Raw genomic sequence first — 19321 nt, 5'->3', positions numbered from 1 at the left:
AACTAAAAGGTTTCATGCACAGATATTCTCATAACGAGTTGTTACAACAGTAATAACTGAACATCAAACAGTGTAACAGCGCACCACTTCCTTTTGCACGGCCGCGCCAGCACGCTGGCTATAGAGAACGTAAATATTTTCTGGACACGTTGTGCAATAGCGCAGCGCTCTTGTGTTGTGGAAAAACGCCGGGGAGGAAGTCTCGTCACTCAAGTTCCACTATTGACAAGTCGTGATCTGTAAACAGACAACTTACGTGTGTGACGCTGCACCTTTTATGTAAAGCATTCCATTCGATTCGTTTACGCTAACTGTACTTATCGCTGCTAGCGCCTCCAAGCTGCTTCTGCTTTGAGTGGAATCAAGCTATCCGAAAACAATTTCACTCAACATGTCAAGTCCGTCCTGCCTCGCTTCTCTTTGTCTTCATGTCGACAGTGCAGCACGACAATATGTTTATTGTATACGAATAAAAATGGCCGCTTAAGCAACGTTGCAGCTCAGCTTCTACAACTTTCTTAGAACGTAGCTTTGTAAGCTGTAGATTTATGAAACGGAGTAGCTAAACTTTTATAACTTCTCCCGCAAATGTTTTTTTTTTTCTTTTGTAACCTATGCTGTGTTCGGTAAGCACTTATTCGTTTGAGACAACATGTTAATGCGTTCAAGTGACTCTCGAGTTCAAGTGCTCGAGTGCCCCCTTTTTGATCTCCCTAAGTGGGCAACCGCTGGACGGTAGTGCAAGTTTCGCCCCTACAGAGGCACTCACTCATCTGGTGATCCATCTTCGGCGAGCATCTTTGACACCTGCTTCAGAGAGCGGGCTTCTCCTCACACGCTAGGCAATATAGCCTGACAGGCAACACAAAAGCAGATAGGTGCTCTGACAGTATCGCGAGGACCACGATCAAGTTGTCTTCAAACATTTTGCGCTTCTTCCTTCCGGGTAAAAGAAAAAACTGTTTTCTTCCTTTTTTTCATTTTTTCTAGTAGCCCGGAAGTTTTCAGCAAAGTGGTTGCTCGTAATCAGGTACCTTTATTCGTGAGGCTAAGCATATATTTGTATGACGTCTAACACGAGCATACGAGCTACAGAAAATACTTATTCTTAAACGTCGCAAGTCCTCCCATGCATATAAGTGTCGGCGTATAAGATCAAGCGTACGAGGACAGCAATGTGCTACAATTAAGGTTATCAGGAGCAGGCATAAAAGAAACAGTCCAAAAGAAATGAATGGTGAATATCAACTAGCCTCGAGCTGTTTTGCTGTTGTTCCGTCGCAAGCTTGTCCAGTCTAATGTAGCGCGAGATAGTCCTCTCTCTCTCTCTCTCTCTCTCTCTCTCTGGAACACATGGTGAGTTACGCTCGTGAAAAGACGTCATTTGACCATTACGTGCAGCCTTAAACTGCCATTTACAAGCGCTCAGTGCGCAATGACCCTCCGTCCGGCAGCGTATGTTTAGCGGTAGTTAAAATTCACAACGTGCAGGCAAAACTACCTGCTTTTTAAGCCGCGTTAACAAACAGACCATCCTACTACGAGGGCATTCCCTGGGTAAGGCAGTCTGCTGCACTGACTGCGAGAAAAAAAAGAAACGCATTGCGTGTTGCTTCAAGTTACGTGCCTGAATCATCGCTTAGACTATGCACGCCGCTCCAGTTGTTCAGCGAAGAGCAAATCAGGTGCTTTTCCATGAGGCACAGACAAAAGTAAACAGTTCGCGTACAATCTCACCGATTACCAGGAAAAAAAGGTGTGTTCCACTAATGCTTTAGCACTTGATATCGTAAGAAAAAAACAGACCTTACAGGTAAACGTACTGTCTGATTGTGGTAGTAACAGAAGCGAACGTGGGTTTAAGATGGCTGTATTCTTACGCATGGTATTAGATTTACAGTCAGTTGAGTGTCAGCTCTGTAAACAACCATTTTGTCTGTCATGTGCGGTTAACTCAGGAATAGAAATAAGCGTAATCAAATGACTAGTTTTCCGTGTGTACAATATTTTGGGATCTTCGGTGCCAGTATGACGCGCATCTGATATATTCAGCCAAATGTTGATTAGTCCAGCGAATAAATATCGAAACTATACAAAAAGAAGCAAAACTCATTTAGCTTGATATGTTTTGCCAGAGAAATCGATATAAGACAGAGTTGGCGAGCAGCGAACGTGCAGTGCGAATATACGCGACGGTGTGGCAAGTGTACTATTTAAACCCACAGAATCAAGCCTGGTACGTCCGTACAATTAAACTAAAGCACGAACCTCTCAGTCTGTAGCCTGACATATCAATAATGTGTAACAAGCTCCGGCTCCGCATCCGCAGTAGGAGCGAAAGTGGCATTGACTATTGGGGCGCAGTCATCTGTTTCAACAGATTTCGCAGATCCACGATGTTCTTGCATTCTCACCTCGCACCGGCTCATCGGGCTTCGGAAAGAACAAACTCCAAGCGGACGCCGGGAAACTTCCTCTGTGGTCCCGCGAAATGAAAGAGCCAGACAAGACGATGCGAAGAAGCATCGAGCGAGCGAAAAAATGTCTATAAACACGCAAAGCACTAAACGCACCCTTTAGAGAGCGTCAGCAACTGGACGATCACAAACTCAAAGAGCTCGCGCGCGCGCACACACACGCGCTCACCCGCCACTCGCGCACTGGGTCAGCCTCGTCTGGTCGTCTGCGAGGCGAGAGCGACGACGGTGGCTGCGGCGCCAACGCCGACACTGGCGCACGCCTCCGGCGTCGCCGGCCCAGGAGGAGGGAGAGAGCGTGTGGAAGCCGCCAACGCCACCAGCGGAACCGAGCCGAACCCGGGCCCGGCCCAACAGCGCGAAGACCCAGATGGGGGACCGCGACTCATGGCTAGCCGGCTCGCCCAACAGCCGTCCCCTTTTCCTCGCCCCTTCTCCTCCGAATAACATTTCCCCTTCCCCTCGTCTATTCACCCTCTGTATCTCGCCCACGCCCACGACGAGGCGATTGAACGGCTCTAGGGCGCCCGACTGGGCGTACGCGGTAATCGTCGCGAGCTGCTCATTATTAGGTCGTTTTCTGTAGGCATCGGTATCAAACGGCCGGCCGCCGCCGTTGCTCCGCACGCTTGCGCCGTACGCTATAGAGGTCGAAGCGATTGCCGACGGCTGGTGGCGTATGCGATCGCGCAAAAAGTGCGCCGTATCGCCTTCAACGACATCATCGTTCACCGTAAAATAAGAAACACCGAGTGCATTGCACGTTTCAGCAAATTGGTCGTAATGATCATTGCTTTTAGCGTGGATCCTGTGGCGTGAAGATGCGGCAACACAGACGGAAGTCGTGCAACCTTTGGATCTTTTCTTTAACGATGGTATTGGTGGAAGTGTGCGCGTAACCTACTACGTGAGCCGCGTGTGCGTACAGTCGGGCGGAAATTGTGGGCGGCAAGTCGAGCTGTCTGCGCGCTATCTCAGAACCGTCGAGGCGTGATTAGATCGCTTTAAACTGCCCTATATACTACTTCAGCCACAACGTGTGGCTCAAGTGCTTACATGTTTATGCGCCACGGCGAGGCTTTCTGGTGGAGTTTTATTACGCAAGCCTTACCACTCGGTGCATTGGCTCTGTTACATCTTTGGCATTATCAGCATCATCATCCGCCTATTTCATCTTAACTGTTGGACGAAGGCCTCTCCCAGTGATCTCCAGTTACCTCTGTCTAGCGCTAACTGACATGAACTTGCGCCGACAAATTTCCTAATTTCATCACCCTAATTTTCTGCCGTCCTCGACTTCTCTTCGCTTCGCTATACAATTCTAAGCTTATTCATAACAATTGTAGTAATTAGCACGCGTTGATGCTAAAGCAATGAAAGCTTACGTTGAAACAAGGAATACGCCTTTCTAATTTCGGTTACGGCAGGTACATGAGCTCCGCGTTTTTCAAATGCGCGCCCACAGTGCGACTAAAGAACTTAATTTAGGAAAGTGTCACATTCAGATATCACACCGTTTATTTACGCCTAGAAAACAAAAACAATGAATGCTACAGAAATACATTGATTGATTGATTGATTGATTGATTGATTGATTGATTGATTGATTGATTGATTGATTGATTGATTGATTGATTGATTGATTGATTGATTGATTGATTGATTGATTGATTGACACTGACCGACTGACCGACTGACTGACTGACTGACTGACTGACTGACTGACTGACTGACTGACTGACTGACTGACTGACTGACTGACTGACTGACTGACTGACTGACTTTCCGTTGCGTCAAAGAGAGAAGGAAGGTAGGAAACGCGTGGACGTTAACCAGACTGTCGAGTTTGCAACGCTGCATGTGTAGAAGGGATGGGGATGGCAATTAGAGAGAAAGAGGTCAAATAGGTCAATCACATGCACTGTGCAAGGGCGTAGCTACATTCGGGCACTCAAGTCTGTCGCCTTCGTGTATTGCAGCAGAGCTCGTACGAATTTCGCTGTGCCGTGCCGTCAGTTGACGTTAGCAAGTGCGATTTTCGGATACGAACTCTGGAAACGATAAGTTACGCATACATTACCACAGCGAACGCAATCTACGAGCGTACTGCGCTGCACGAGCTAGGGCTAACCGGAAAGCCCGCGTCGTCCCATCCCTCCCCAGCAGACAGGCCGAGCCTTATAAAGTGATCGCTCTACGGGCCAGGGCCATGCTAGGGCCTCGTATAGGACAGGCACTCTTGTATTCACGGCTCATCAAATTCGCAAGCCTTGAATAATCGGCACCTTACGCGAACGGGACCTCCTTACAATAACTCATAAAGGGCATCGTTGTGCCCTTTCGACACGCCGCAGCATACGCTGGTGAACTGTAAAACTTCGCAACGCCAACCGCGCAATAACTCGTCATAAGGTCCTCCGTTTCATACCTATTCCTGGAACCCCTCGCGCAACGGGCTGACATGGCGAGTGGCGTCCGCTTTCTTGAGCAAAGAATAAAGACAGGCCGGACCGGGAGTGCTGAATGGTAACCTGCTTTACCTAGTCTTACTGCAGCGTTTGTCAACCGCAATTAGTGTACCAACACAGTAGGAGACAGGCAGCCACTAAACCTATAGATTTATTTTATTCTTAATTACAGCTAGTCAGCTCTCTCAAGCCGAGAAAGTCGAGAAATGTTTGAAATTTTAAATTATCTTGAATACGAGGACAACGAGCCGTGAGTTTGTTCTTGCTTCACATTTATTTCCGTTAACGCTACCGCAGTGAGCGGGCGCTTTGTGCGCTCAACAAGTAGTGATCAAAATGTATTATACCAGTAATTTCCATCCGTAAAAGACCTTTACATTATGCGCATGCCAGATTTTTCACTAAATGCTTTAAATTTATTTGCACTGTTATGCCCTGCGATAGAAATTGAACTTGGCAAATAATAAAACTAAAGCGATACAAATATTAAGCGCCTAAGGGCGAGATTTTGCGAACGCTTTCCAAGTCATTACACAGCTACCATGACAGAACAGATGTCCAATGCAAATCATGTAAGAAGAAAAGAAAACGAAGAAGAAAAACGTAAAGTCCACCAAATTATACCATATATATGCACCACACCACACGACACACCATGGGCTCTCTAATAACTTTCCGATATTCTTGCTTCTTCAAGAAAGTCTACAAATGCACGCACTGCCCGTATTTGTTGCAATGTTTCCGTTCGCTACGCACCCCAGTCTTTTTCGAACAGCGGCCTATACTGTCGAGGATCTGCAGTTCTCTTGGTAGCTTTCGGCGGCAGTCTGTATATTTGCAAGTGGAAGATAAGGTGTTCTACATCTTTATCGAATTCTTCAGGGGAACAAATTGGACTGTCAGCTCTTTCTATACTGTATACGAATGGCATCGTGTAGGACCGTTTCAGTAGCGTGGCTGGCCTTGATCGGTATGTTGCACACGTGCGTGCCAGGCGTCTGAACTTCTTTCTGTGGATCGATCAGGACAGAACATTATTTAGGCACTAGAGGTGACGGCCAGGCTGAGTTGGCCCCGTAGCAAACAGGTTTTCTTTCTTTTTTTATCCTGCAAAGTAGCCGTAGGTGCCAATAGTTGTAATTCAACAATTACGCTCTTCTACAGTTATGTGTACATGGTTATATTGCGCTCAGTTTTACACAGACGATATTAAGGAAGGACAGGACGGGGACGGACGTAGCGCAACCGATTGCGCTACGTCCGTCCACGTCCTGTCTGCTTCTCGTCTGCTTCTCCATTCGAGGCGCCGTGACATTAAAGGTTACATAAATTGGCAACTTCAACTGTCGTCTGCTCACAGTCAGATTTCCACTGCAATGTGGGGCCATGATTTTGCTCCGACAGCTGCTGAAGGCACTTTGTCCGTGTTTCACGGCGCCTGCAGTATTTATCGCCATTTTGGACATCATCATCATGTTTACTTGAATGAAGTCGGCAGACTTAAAAAAAAGTGGGTCTATTTGTTCTGACTCTAGACTCGCTCCTGGGATCACGCTATGTTAAGTGTCGCCTCCTCGGCACCCTTTCCCCATAAAATTTGTCGTGCCATTAAGTTTGGGTAATCGTCGTCGAAATGGCTCCCGTTGTTCGCGCCGGTACTGAAGGCTTTACTTTCAGTCGCTGTCTATAAATTTTCTTCAATTGTTACAAGCGTAAAGATGCAACCAAGGTGCGTATATAATGCAGGTCCAGTATGCGTCTACTCGACAAAACGCCTTTATATTTTAGGCAAGGACATTTTCGAAGCAGAAAGCGGGTACCTTTTTCGCGAGAGTATAATTATGTTGCGGCAATAATAAATATATCCGGACAGAGACGAATGTTCGACAATTCGGACCAGTGAATTCTGGAATTGAATACGAGTCGAATAGGCAATTGTATGGTATGGTAAAACTTTATTCTGGTCATTCGCAATGTGTGCCAGCAGGTAGCGGGTCGCTCCCACGTCGGTACACAGAAAGGCCGAGCTTCTCTGCTGCGTCGAGGGCCCGATGGACAGCTGTGCTTCAAGATCGGGGCTGCTTAGGGCAACCTCCCATTTGGACGACGTGACACCGCCAAGTCTCTGTCCGAATATATTTAATATTGCCGTAACATATTTATACTCTTGCGAAAAAGGTACCCGCTTTCTGTTTCGAAAGTGTCCTTGCCTAAAATATAAAGGCGTTTTGCCGAGTAGACGCATATTTCACTTACATTATATACGCACCTTGGTTGCATCATTACGCTCTGAACCATTGAAGAAAACGTGTAGACAGCGACTGAAAGTAAAGCATTCAGTACCGGCAAGAACATCGGGAGCCATTTCGACGAAGATTACCCAAAATTAATGGTACGACGACAATTATGGGGACAAGGACGACGAGGATACGACGGTTAACATAGCGTGATCCCAGGAGTCATTGGTGTTCAATTCATATTCAAAATTGTGAATAAACGCCACAACACTACTTACGATGATTATAAATCCTATGTAAAAGCCTTAGTCATTCCACACTATTATGAATTATGTCATTACTGGATGTCGAAGACATGGGAATATGAGTTTCTCTGCAGAAGTATTGAAATTCATTCTTTATAAGCACTACTGATATGTCAAGTCCCTCATTAGCTGTGGTTATTGCACAACATTCAAGAAAGAAAAATAACGTCCCAACTTTCTTTTGCTTCGACAGCAAGTCACTCAGTCTTTTCCACGAGCAAGCCGTATAAGGGAGTTCCGAAAGGCTAATCTGCGTGTCGAGCCTGCTTTGGATTTTTTTTTCTGTTTTAAAACAAGAACGGCATAAAGCAGAGGCAACGCGTGTTTCCTGGGGCTTAACGCGCGCGGCTTCTATCGGAGCGGGCGTGTACGCTATAACAACGGCGCAACGATATGGCTGCAGGTTGTCCTCGATGCGGCCGAGCGTTGCATGAAGGAAAAGCCGGGGTTGCGCGCCATGCCCGCATTCCTTGCTCGGCGTAAGCACGCCGTGGTGTGCCCTTACTTATGAGCGGCTCGCGGAGCAGCCGTTTACCCAGCGGGTATGCATTGTCGCTCAGAACGAAGAGTAAGCCCCGTGAAAAGGAATCGCTCATCCAGCTCGCTTCGCGGTTGCTGGGTGAGCGATTCCTTTTTCGTGGGGCTTATTCTGAAAAAAGCTCGCTGTATACTCCTCGGAACACGCCGATTATGCTCCACAAGAGAATGCATGAGAGAATTAAGGTGCGTCAAGTCAGAAGTCAGCCAATTAGTCAATCAGTTAGTTAGTTAGTTAGTTAGTTAGTTAGTTAGTTAGTTAGTTAGTTAGTTAGTTAGTTAGTTAGTTAGTTAGTTAGTTAGTTAGTTAGTTAGTTAGTTAGTTAGTTAGTTGGTCAGTTAGTTAGTTAGCTGGTTAGTTCGTTCATTAGTGAATTCGTGAGTTAGTAAATTAGTTAGTTAGTTAGTTAGTTAGTTAGTTAGTTAGTTAGTTAGTTAGTTAGTTAGTTAGTTAGTTAGTTAGTTAGTTAGTTAGTTAGTTAGTTAGTTAGTTAGTTAGTTAGTTAGTTAGTTAGTTAGTTAGTTAGTTAGTTAGTTAGTTAGTTAGTTAGTTAGTTAGTTAGTTAGTTAGTTAGTTAGTTAGCCAACCGGTAAAATAATCATATTCTTTTCGTCTTTTTGCTTACTTGAATCCTTATTTTGCGAAGAGATTTATTAGCAACGGGCACAGGCGAATGGGTAGCAGTCACACGCAACCACGAGCTCATACCGGTAGCGGTGGTGCTGAGGCGCAGGCAGGCTACGCTTCTTCATTACAATTTATTTATTTTTATTCATTCTTTCTGTTGATTGTTTACTTGCTTGCCTCGCCTTTTCTCTCTCGTGACATAGAAGGTAGACTCGGCGTCAAGCAAAAATAACAAAGTCAAACATTCTTTGACCGAAGAAGTTAGCCCAGTTGTACGCATCGCATGCCGTACTGTATAAAGCAAGCCTAGATGAAGGAATGAATGCGCTCACGAATATCGCACAGCAGCCCACGCTTAATCACAGCTGTTTACATTCAGTGCCTGGTCGAAGCGCCCTCGTCCCTGAGGAACTGTAAAAAAGAGCCTTCACTCCGCTGCGAGGTACAGGCGATGCTTCCCATTGATCCGAGAGCTCATCTTAGCAGAAATGCAAAGGAATCACGGCGCAAAAGATCTTACAACAGCTACAAAGGTCAAGAGAGAGAGGAGAGCAAAGACAGGGAGTTTAGCCTGTGCTGAAACAGAGGGGCAAAGGGAATAAGAGGTGGAAGAAGAAAAGTGAGAAAAATTCACACAAAGGCCAAAATACTTTATTTGCGAATGCTATTCCTGCTCGCTTTTCTTTTTTTTTTTTGTATGCACTCTTGTTTGTCTTTGGGAGCCACCTTATGAAGTCAACTAGGCATATACAGGATGTCCCAGCTAACTTTAGCCAGAGTTTTAAAATATGTAAATGCCACATAGCTGGATAGAACCAAGGTAATGTCGTTTGTCATCGCTTGGAGGTTCTCAATTTTTTTCATTCTCTCTAATTATGTAATTAGTTTTAATTAATTAATCAATTTCCCAAACATGAAAAGTGTCAATGAGAAAATTGTAGAGCAACATGAAAAACTCCCAATACAGCTTACTGTTGCTCGATATGTGCTACATAAAAGTGTTTTTCTGAGCGTGAAAGAAGCCCGCAATACAGGCAATGTGCCTCGAGCGGCCAGTCCCGTGGCAATTTTGCGTGCATTTGCAGGCTCCTTTCACGCTCGGAAAAACACTTTATGTGGCACGTATTGAGCAACAGAAAGCTGTATCGCGAGCTTTTCATCTCACTCTACCATTTTCTCGTTTACCCTTCTAACATAACGATAATATTTGAGAAGTTGATTAATTTATTACGACTAACTATCTAATTAGGCGGAATAAAAAAATACATTTTGAGTATCTCCAAGCGACGGTAAACAACATTACCTTGGTTCTGTCCAGCTACCTGGCATTCGCATATATTTAAATTCTGGCTAAAGTTAGCTGGGGCATCCTACACAGAAAGGGACATAACAAAGTAACTTTCCTGCGATTTATGATTCGAGACGAGCAGGAAAAAACAAACAGTACTCTTTGCCTGCTTAGATTGCAGCGTCTTGCTCCTCGGAAACCGTGAAGCGATCGATGCGTTGTTACTGCTAAATTTCATGAGAGTGCGAGAAGGCTTAGTTGCACAAAGAAAAGTAATAATGATGCTTAGCGCTAAGACTGTGCTACATTTCTAAGTGTTTCAGTGCAGGTTTCAGCCTGTGCGAGCTAGCAGCACGTAAAGAGAGCAAATCCTTCCTTTTCACAGGGAGATGTGTGCTTGTTCAAGGCTACTCAAGTAAAGTAGGGAATGACATTTCGCCCGGTGATCAAGTCGATGAACGGCAAGAACATGGTTCGCGTCTGACAGATTCCGAAGAATTTTTTTAGAAAGTCAATATAAATCCCGCTGCATTCATCCTAACAGAAGGTATTATACCCCTTGCCATCGAGAGGAAAAGAGCCTTAACAGAGAAAATAGAAGAAAAAAAGTGCAAAGGCTTTCCCGAGAAAATCAGGTTGGAACCATGCGGGGAGGGAAGGGGGAATTTCCCACGCCATCCGCTGCATGGAATGCAACTAAATGCACGTCGCATAAAGTCAAAAAATTCAAAGAAGGCTCGAGAAACACTGAAAGAGCGTGAACAAGCGCCGCGTGGGCGGCGTGGGCGCACGTGTCCTTGCGGAACGTGTGCGAGGTAAGCTGGAAAACAGCACGTGTCCTTGCAAGAGAAAAACAGCTTGAATCAGCGCCTTTATCTCTGGTCACTACACATCAAGACAAGCACACGAATTTCGAATAGTAACGACGGAAATCTTAAGCCGAGCTTCTATCGAACTGCTCGCACCCGATATGCATCATGCCCTCATCCACATGTAACATCGCGCCCGTCCTGCACCTATACCCTTTACTGTGAGTAAAGCTGCCACGTGTGCGCCAAAACGTCAAGTTTTTCGATAATTGAATCACGTTGGTCGGCGTCAGTTTCTTTCTTTTCTTCATAAAGAGGAATTTAAGAAATAAATGATGAAGGAGGGAGTAAGGGGAAGAACGGAGTAAAGTGGTCGTTCATATGAAAACTATCAGTCTGCATGCCCGAACAATCCTGATGGTGAGAACCAGACGAGCGAGTGGGCCAGCAGTACCAGCACTAAGGGCGATGGCAGAATTGCTTCGTGACTAGTGTGATCCAGATGCTGCGAAAAGAGAAAAAGGACTTTAGGGTCACAGTATTTGTAAAATTTTTTCACAAGGAACTCGCGCGAAACGTCTCTCCTCTTGACCCGTGCAGAAAAGTATCGCTCCCAGCATCTTCCAATCGAGGACAGAGAGCTTCCTCCGATCCTGCGGGAGTCACCGGCAAACTAACTACGCACGATAAGAAGGCGCGAAAAGCCAAAGGGCAACACATTAACATCGCCGTTGTAGCCTAAACAGGGGGCTGATCTAGGGCGCTCCCCTTGCCGCGTAATTGATCTCGGCGCGACCCCACGGGATATCTGACTGCCGGGCGAAGAGACGAGAACGGACGCGAGGAGGAACCCCGAGTCGGCGAGGGGCCCGCGTTAAGGACCGAGTGATGGATGCTGCTGCTGGCGACGTGCAGGACGACAGCCCCATCGGCTCCAGAGGGTCATGCTCCGAAGATCTGTCAAGTAGAAGAAAGCGTCTTTCTTTCTCTATCCCGGTGGAGAAAGAAAGGACCGAATCGGACGTCAGGTCTGGTGAACAGTGCCAAACGCAAACCACGATAGGCCACTATACACGCCAAGGAAGCAACCACTATCGTTCCTTTAGTAGAGGGGAATAAGAATAAAATAATAAGTTAGTGCCCCCACTCCTTTTCTTTTCTTTTTTTTTAGAACTTGATCGAGCTCGAGACTGCATACACATCCACGTTACTCGTTATCACTTCTTAAACACTCACACGCACGTACGACAGATATACGCGCACGCACGCAAGCGAACAAGGTTGGTTGGTTAAAAAAAAAACGGAAGCGCGATAATTGTTATATAGCGATGAGAGGATGCCTCGGAAGCTTAACTTTATGTCAAGCTGCAGCTTTCAGCCCCATATTGTTCGCCGAAACCGGCTGTGCTACGCATCACGCGTGTAATGACGTCATTCAGATTTCTCAAAAGCCACGATTTGGAACTCTTCATTATTGTTTCCTGAAGCGACGCTTGAAGCCGAGACGACACATACAGGTGCAGAAGAAGACTCAAGTCAGTGCAGAACGCTGATGATGCCCTATTGCAGACAAAGAGAAAATTGCTCTTCCTTTCTGACTTCGGGTCATTGTCTTCTTTTTAAAGTGACTGAACAATTTCCCGTTGTGGATTTGTTTCAGTCGTTTAATAATTTAAAGATCTGGAAACGCAAGCGACATTTTTACACGCATTTAAAACATCATAACATATCAATCTGTCAGTCAGTCAAGCTTTGTCGTGTCAGCAACATTTCTTTGTCTCGTCTTTAGAACAGTTTACTCAATAAAACTTTTTACATTTACAGCATTAACGCGCCCGCGCGCAACAAATCATTCTTCAGTGGATGTCTGACTATAGGCGTACACTAGCGATGCCTCGATCAAATCTGACTGTCGCAAGAAAATTCAAGGCCAGGCGGCAAACATGTGGACGCGCGCGCGCGCGCGCGCGCGTGCGTGTGCGTGTGCGTGTGCGTGCGCGTGCGCGCGCGTGCGTGCGTGTGTGTGTGCGTGTGTGTGTGTGTGTGTGTGCGTGTGTGTGTGCGTGTGTGTGTGCGTGTGTGTGTGTGTGCGCGTGCGTGTGTGTGCGCGTGCGTGTGTGTGTGTGTGTGTGTGTGTGTGTGTGTGTGTGCGCGTGCGTGTGTGTGTGTGTGTGTGCGTGCGTGCGTGTGTGTGTGCGTGTGTGTGTGTGTGCGTGCGTGCGTGCGTGTGTGTGTGTAAAAAACTTGCCGAAATAAGAAACTTGCGTTTTCTGATTTTATAAGCAACGGCAAACGCAAACGCATCGCAGTTATTTCTTCGCTGTAGTATGTTCTTTTATTTTTCACTTTCGTCTTGCAAAAGCCCTGCGGCTGTTGCCGTATGGCGCATATCCTTTATCTGTCCAACCAGATGCAATGAAAAAAGTGAGAAAGAAAGAAAGAAAACCGCACCAGAAGCTTCCAAGACTCAGACTCATTCGCCTTTTCCGTTTGCTGGCGAAATGAAATCGTAGCGAGAGTCGGTGCAATGGCTCACTCCCATAAGGCGCACGCGTCTCTAATATAAACAAGTAGGAATGCGCAAAAGAAAGAAAGAAAACAGATGGGCGGACGCTGCTTTGAACGTACAGTGCTCGCTTCCGAGTTTCAGATGCGACCGGAGGAGCGGCCATCTCAGCTTTCCGCCACCCCGGCGCTCCCTCGTTATTGTTATAAGTGATACGGCGCTTGCGCGGAGAAATAAAAAGTGAGAGAGTGAGGCATACACGATGTGTATGCAGCGAAGTACATAAAACCTTGCCCTGCGACGAAACGCTCCGCGCTGCGACGGTACAGCGCGCGTATGAACGCATCAGCCCGGGGCATCCGCGCAGTCGATCGCCCATTAGACGGCGGGGAACCGTGGCGCGGATGAGATAAAGCGCCATTTTGGAAGGAAGAAAACAGAGAGAAGAAGAGAAACAAGGGAAGAAAAGATGCCGGGTTGACGGAGAGGCCTAGTCGCGCGCGCCGTGTGGGAATGGCTACGCCGACTGCTGCGCTTCCCGGCTTGCCCCGCGGGTCCCGCCAGCCCCGCCGGCCCATTTCTCGCGAGCCTTTTCGCCCAAAAGAGCGCCGCCGTGAAACGTGGGCCGAACGCGTGCGCACGCTCCCCACCCGCAGCGCCGCCCGTGATCGCGTACGCTACGGGAGGACTTTCATACCGTGCACCGGCCGCACGCCGGACTGCCGCGTGGCGGCGCAGCTGTAGCAGCGGCGGTGACAGCAGGCGGCGTTCTTCTGGCATTAAGCCAAAGAGGGAGCCAGAGAAAGGGCAAGATGGCCTCCCGGAAGAGAAAATATCGCTCCCTAACAACGCTACGCTGTGACAGAACATAAGGAAGACAGCGCTAGGAGAAGTAAGGACACGATGAATATGCGAACGCCGTAAGCGCGAAATACGCATGTTATTGTTTTAGTAGTGAGCCTTGAAAACATTGTGTCATACGATAAAGCGCGGAGATTCGTTCGTGACGACTCCTCCTCCGCGAGCTCCTCTAAGCTCAGCATTGTGAAAGTGTTTTCTCCGAACGCCACCAGTCGTCAAGACGAGTTAGCCCAGTCGGGCACGTCCTGGTCCTTCTAACTCTGCGACGAAGACAGCGGGCAAGAGTGTGCTTAGTGGTGTGCTCTTAACCACATTGGTCTCGAGCAAAGGAGAAACCTGAAATCGACAAGCGAGAAAGTAATTTCAACGACTGCTTGACGAACCTCGCAGACTCTAATAGTAACGGAATGACTAACTTCACTAACGAAAGCGTCAGTCTTCAGCGTCGCTAAATTAGGCTCCGCTTTAGACCCAACACAAAGTAAAAAGGAATGCGGGGCTGCCGGAAGTTATTGCTCCGATCACCAAAAAAAATACAAGGTTCCGCAATTTTAATAACGCCCGCAAAATGAACGGCAGATTAACGCAGACGACTGAAACAATGCGCTCTCAGCTATAGTCTTTAGCATGAACTTCAGAGAGTGAAAAGAAAACTAGGTCCTCAATCTGCAGCGCAGCATAAGCAGAATACACTTAACACGCAGAGCGCGTGTTTCTATAATCGTCCATCATTAGGCTTGCCTCAGAGAATTGTGGACTTACTTATTAAGGCGGTGCTCTTCGTTTAGCGACCCAGTAGGGGTTAAGTGCATGCAAAAAAACGAAAAAAGTGGAGCTATTGGCAGACGTGATGTAGAGAACCATATAAGCTTTTGACAATGTCATCTTTTGTATAAAAGGCACAGCATAACGTGATGAAGCAGAAATAGGAAATCTCTGCGAGCCCGACCGAGCTATTAACTGAAACTTGATGCATCGGATTTTAATAATGCTGTCGGTTTGAATATAAAGTGAAGCAAAATTTATTTAGCTAAGCCTAACGAGAACTAAAAGCAGTCTACGCCAAAGATGGCTTTCCGACAATCAATAACATATAGGGAGGAAACATCAACGGACCTGAAATGATGACCCGAGACGAAACAGGCGCTCTAACTTAGACGGAAAAGATAGCTTGAATTGCGCAAAACAAACAAGTTGCCTAAACTTGGTGTACAACGGAATCAACTACTGTTTTGAGGTTGTTGATTTCTACGCAAAAAGGTCCATATGCACCACTCGGGTGACCGAGAGTCAAAGTCGAAATCGCGCTTTGTGCCGCATGAGCTTCTTGTGAACTGCCACAGAGAAAAGAAAACATACAAAAAAGATATTATACGCCACTAATTGGCGGGAGTTTGAATGAGTAGTTCATCCAAAGTCGCACCGACGACAAAAAAACAAATGTCTTGCCGCTTGTACAGTCCCCATATATGTGAAAAGATAGCCATAAACAACGGTAACAGAGAGGTGAGACGAGAAAAATATTATGGCACCAAACGATGCACCGAATGCTATGTCTACGAGAGAGAGAGAGAGAATTAACTTTATTGAATATGATGGCTAAGTGACCTAAGCAGGGCTGCAGGTCAGTGGTAAGGATCGTAACATAAACAAAATAAACAAATGAATACAAAAGAAACAACACGTTAGAAGAGATTACAGATGGTCTTCCCGGCTAAACGGCTGTTTTGTGTGCTCTCAAGTATGTAGAGGCTTACATCTCGCGGCGTGCTTTGCTTAATTGCAGGCTTAGTTGCCACGCACTCTTGTTTCGTACAGTACACGGACAACACCGGTAAGTTTACACACCACGCATGCTTCGATGGGTATAAGCACAGCGCGATGTTATGTATGCTTGAAATGACCGATTGATTGATTGATTGATTGATTGATTGATTGATTGATTGATTGATTGATTGATTGATTGATTGATTGATTGATTGATTGATTGATTGATTGATTGATTGATTGATTGATTGATTGATTGGAAATGTTGCCCAAAATAAATAGCCGGCTTCTCCACAACGTTAAATGGCGCTGACCAGAGCTCAAGAATTAAAGGCAATGGTGATTACTTAGCTTATTACAAGCCATAGTGAGATGTGGGTGCATCTGTAACGAGATAAATAAATATACAGTTTAGCAATTCACGGCGTGTATACAGCTACCTGGCGCTCTTCTCTAATAGCCCGGCAGGTAGACGGTATATCCAACGATCCAAAACCTAGACGCCCAGAACGTGATCCACTGAGGTACGTGTGTACTGTTTCATGCCTACACCTAATGCGATACACGGGATAAGTGGTGGTCCTTTCTTTTTCATTTGTTGTATGGTTGCTTTATGATGAATAGTAGGCCTATGTAGCATGCTACGATCGATCCTACCAGAGTCATTAAATTTTATCCTACTTTTATAAAGAATAACGGCACATCAGCTTTTTAATGGTTCCGATCCATCCGAAGGGAAACGCGGATGTGACGTAAGACAACATGCGGTGAACGCAGCAATGGTGGTTTATACCTGCACCGGCCGTTCTTGTGTTCCATCAACTGTACGACGTTAATTGAGTGGAATGTTGTATGAGCGCTAACTCATATCTGCACGCACCTCTTAGGTATACGTTCCCCAGGCGATGTCCAGCCTCATGCGAATAACTAACACCTCAAGCTCATAATCGACCTTTGTGGTGTCGGTGTGCTTCTCTGACTGAAGCGGCACCCTCACTATTTCTCTCTCCTTTCTTTCATTATTGTCATCCATTAACCCGCTTCCCCTGGTGTAGAGTAGCAAACCAGACCTGCGTTGACCTCCCCGCCTTTCTTCTTTTATTTCCATCTGTCCCTCTCCTAGCATAACGTCGGAGACAGGTTGTCACGTGCCGATCTCTAACGGTTATTACTCTGATGCCAGTTGAAATTTCGAAAGCGTGTGTGCTTCCTCCAACCATCCATTGCGTCGTCATCGTTGTCGTATCATTGACGTCTGGCCTCCACTTCATGCACAGCTTCGCCTTCCGCCCCTTGTCGCGAACAAAAACAAAGCTTTATCCGCCACCGCCACTGAGGATCCACCTCCCGTCCCTGCAGCAACGTGCAATTGCAATCCGGACGAGGACCCACTACGCTATTGCACAGGTCTGCAGCTTGGCAGTTTGCTCGTGGTTTTTGTGCCACCGCGCATACCTCCAAATTGACGGCGTCCGTGCATTTGGGTAGGATGTCACAACAAGCAATATAGTGCCGCCTACGCAGACCACGTTGTGCGCATCGCAGAGACAAAGAGCTTTTTTTTCTCACTCGCTAAGATGAAGGTGTCCGCAACGAGAACTTGCTGATGTCACAGTAAACGTGTTCAGAGCTGGAAGAATCACTTCTTCTTTAAAGAAGCTATGCCGCTTTTGTTATAATAACATAAAAGCACAAATTGTTCACTCTAGAGAACAGGCAGCTGAATACATGTTATCATGGGTGTTCAATTCGATTTTAATACCTGCGTCACTGGCCGCCCAAGGAACTCCACGACAAAGAAAGAAAGAAAGAAAGAAAGAAAGAAAGAAAGAAAGAAAGAAAGAAAGAAAGAAAGAAAGAAAGAAAGAAAGAAAGAAAGAAAGAAAGAAAGAAAGAAAGAAAGAAAGAAAGAAAGAAAGAAAGAAAGAAAGAATAGATATACAGAGGTGCTCTCTTGGAAAAAGGCGCAGTGTCTACAAAAGTGTACAGGGGTTGCAGACGAGTGCGTTAATAGCGTTGGTCTTCACTTAGTCCCATAGGACTGGAAGATGCTCAGGGAGGTACGTAAGATATCTCTCTTCGGTATGCAGCAAAATACATTTTCCTTCAAGCTACCCGTCAATGTGCTTCCTGTGGATACACCACTGGGACAGAGAGGGAAAGAGAGAGAGTGTGAGAGATACAATCTTCCGTCGGTGAGCACACCCCGTCTCCATTTTCAAAAGCCTCCTACTACTGAAAACTACTCCCTTTGTAAAACTTATGGCAGCTTTTTCTTTTCCTGGTACTTCAAAGAAAAGGATGTACTGCTTAGAATAGACTTCCTAGTGCCGTCGGACGAAGCCATTAGGTTTTTGCCCTTATAGAAGAGACCAAGACCGAGAAGCTCTCTTGAATACGCTTCATCTTCCAGGTCCCCACGACGAGACGTCGAAATCCAAGTGCGTCACGCTGATTTAGATGCACCAACAGTCTCGCAACGCTTGACTGCGCATCGTGGTCCGATCTCTGAGAAGGATAAAGAAAAAAATAAATGGTCACATGTTTTCCTGAATCCGAAAGCAGGTGACTTTTTAGACGCACAAGGTTTTCATTATTACTGTTGTCTCGCGAGTATCGTTGGAAGTGCATTAATAATAAATAACAAAAAGAAATGCGCGACCAGTGTCGATGCGGCTCGAGGATATTTTATGCATGCAACGATTTCTGCTTCCGGTTATACATTTCAGATATAACTCCGGATGATATCTGTTCTTTCTATTCTTGTTTTGCGCTATCTAGCATTTCTAAACAAAGCGGCATTTCGTAGTGCGAGTTGCTCAGCGGTTGAAACATCAATGAAAAGAAGAAAGGAAGGAAAATTCGGCCAACAATTAAGACTTGCTTAGCTCCCTTTGTACCTTGCGCACTTTTCGAACAAATCGCGTCAATGAACACGCCGCTTACAATACGTCAGAGCGTCGGTAAAATAGCATCTTTCGATATCAACAAACACTAACGCGTCGAAATTGTATTGAATGCGCCCATTGAAATTACTGAAATTTATTCCCAAGCTGCCTTCAGCTGCGACGTAGCTTTGATTATATCCATCATGACCAGGCATCTGCCTACGTCGGCCATTATGAGTTGGATACGTCTCCTTTTCATGAACGCACCAATTCGTTAAAAAAGTTCTTAAACGCGAAGTTCTACTTTGCGAACCGCGCCAGGTTTTCGGGACTGTCGGTGCTGCGTGGCCGTTCTCTTGCCGTATAGTAAGACCAATCACAGCGAAGGACGCGCGCGACGTCACCACTGCTGGGCTCCTTGCGCAACCACCAGATGGCGCTCGCCTCCGCGCATCGGCGGAGCTTGGTGGCGCGACCCACCACCCCGTTCCAAAGGGGACGCTCATAACATCCATCCATCCATCTATCCAGCACATCTGCGGCAACGGCG

The 19321-nt window shown here is 46.4% G+C and overlaps 1 protein-coding gene across 8 annotated transcripts in view; it reads right to left on the bottom strand.

Annotated features, from left to right (window-relative positions):
• LOC135898170 (head-specific guanylate cyclase-like) overlaps positions 1 to 19321 on the bottom strand; it is a 231213-nt gene that overhangs the window by 153237 nt on the left and 58655 nt on the right. For 3 of the 8 annotated variants that reach the window (XM_065426966.1, XM_065426965.1, XM_065426968.1), the window contains one exon: positions 18191 to 18391. The exons of 4 other annotated variants lie outside the window; for them this stretch is intronic. The gene's annotated coding sequence lies outside the window, so the exon portion shown is untranslated. Of the gene's footprint in view, positions 1 to 2414; positions 2672 to 18190; positions 18392 to 19321 lie in introns of those variants that run through there. One more of the 8 variants, XM_065426971.2, reaches the window with a different exon arrangement.

The sequence above is a fragment of the Dermacentor albipictus genome, chromosome 3, assembly GCF_038994185.2.
Source record: "Dermacentor albipictus isolate Rhodes 1998 colony chromosome 3, USDA_Dalb.pri_finalv2, whole genome shotgun sequence".
Classification (NCBI taxonomy): Eukaryota; Metazoa; Arthropoda; class Arachnida; order Ixodida; family Ixodidae; genus Dermacentor; species Dermacentor albipictus.
The sequence above is the reverse complement of the archived record's forward strand: the minus strand, read 5'-3'. Positions and strand labels throughout refer to the sequence as shown.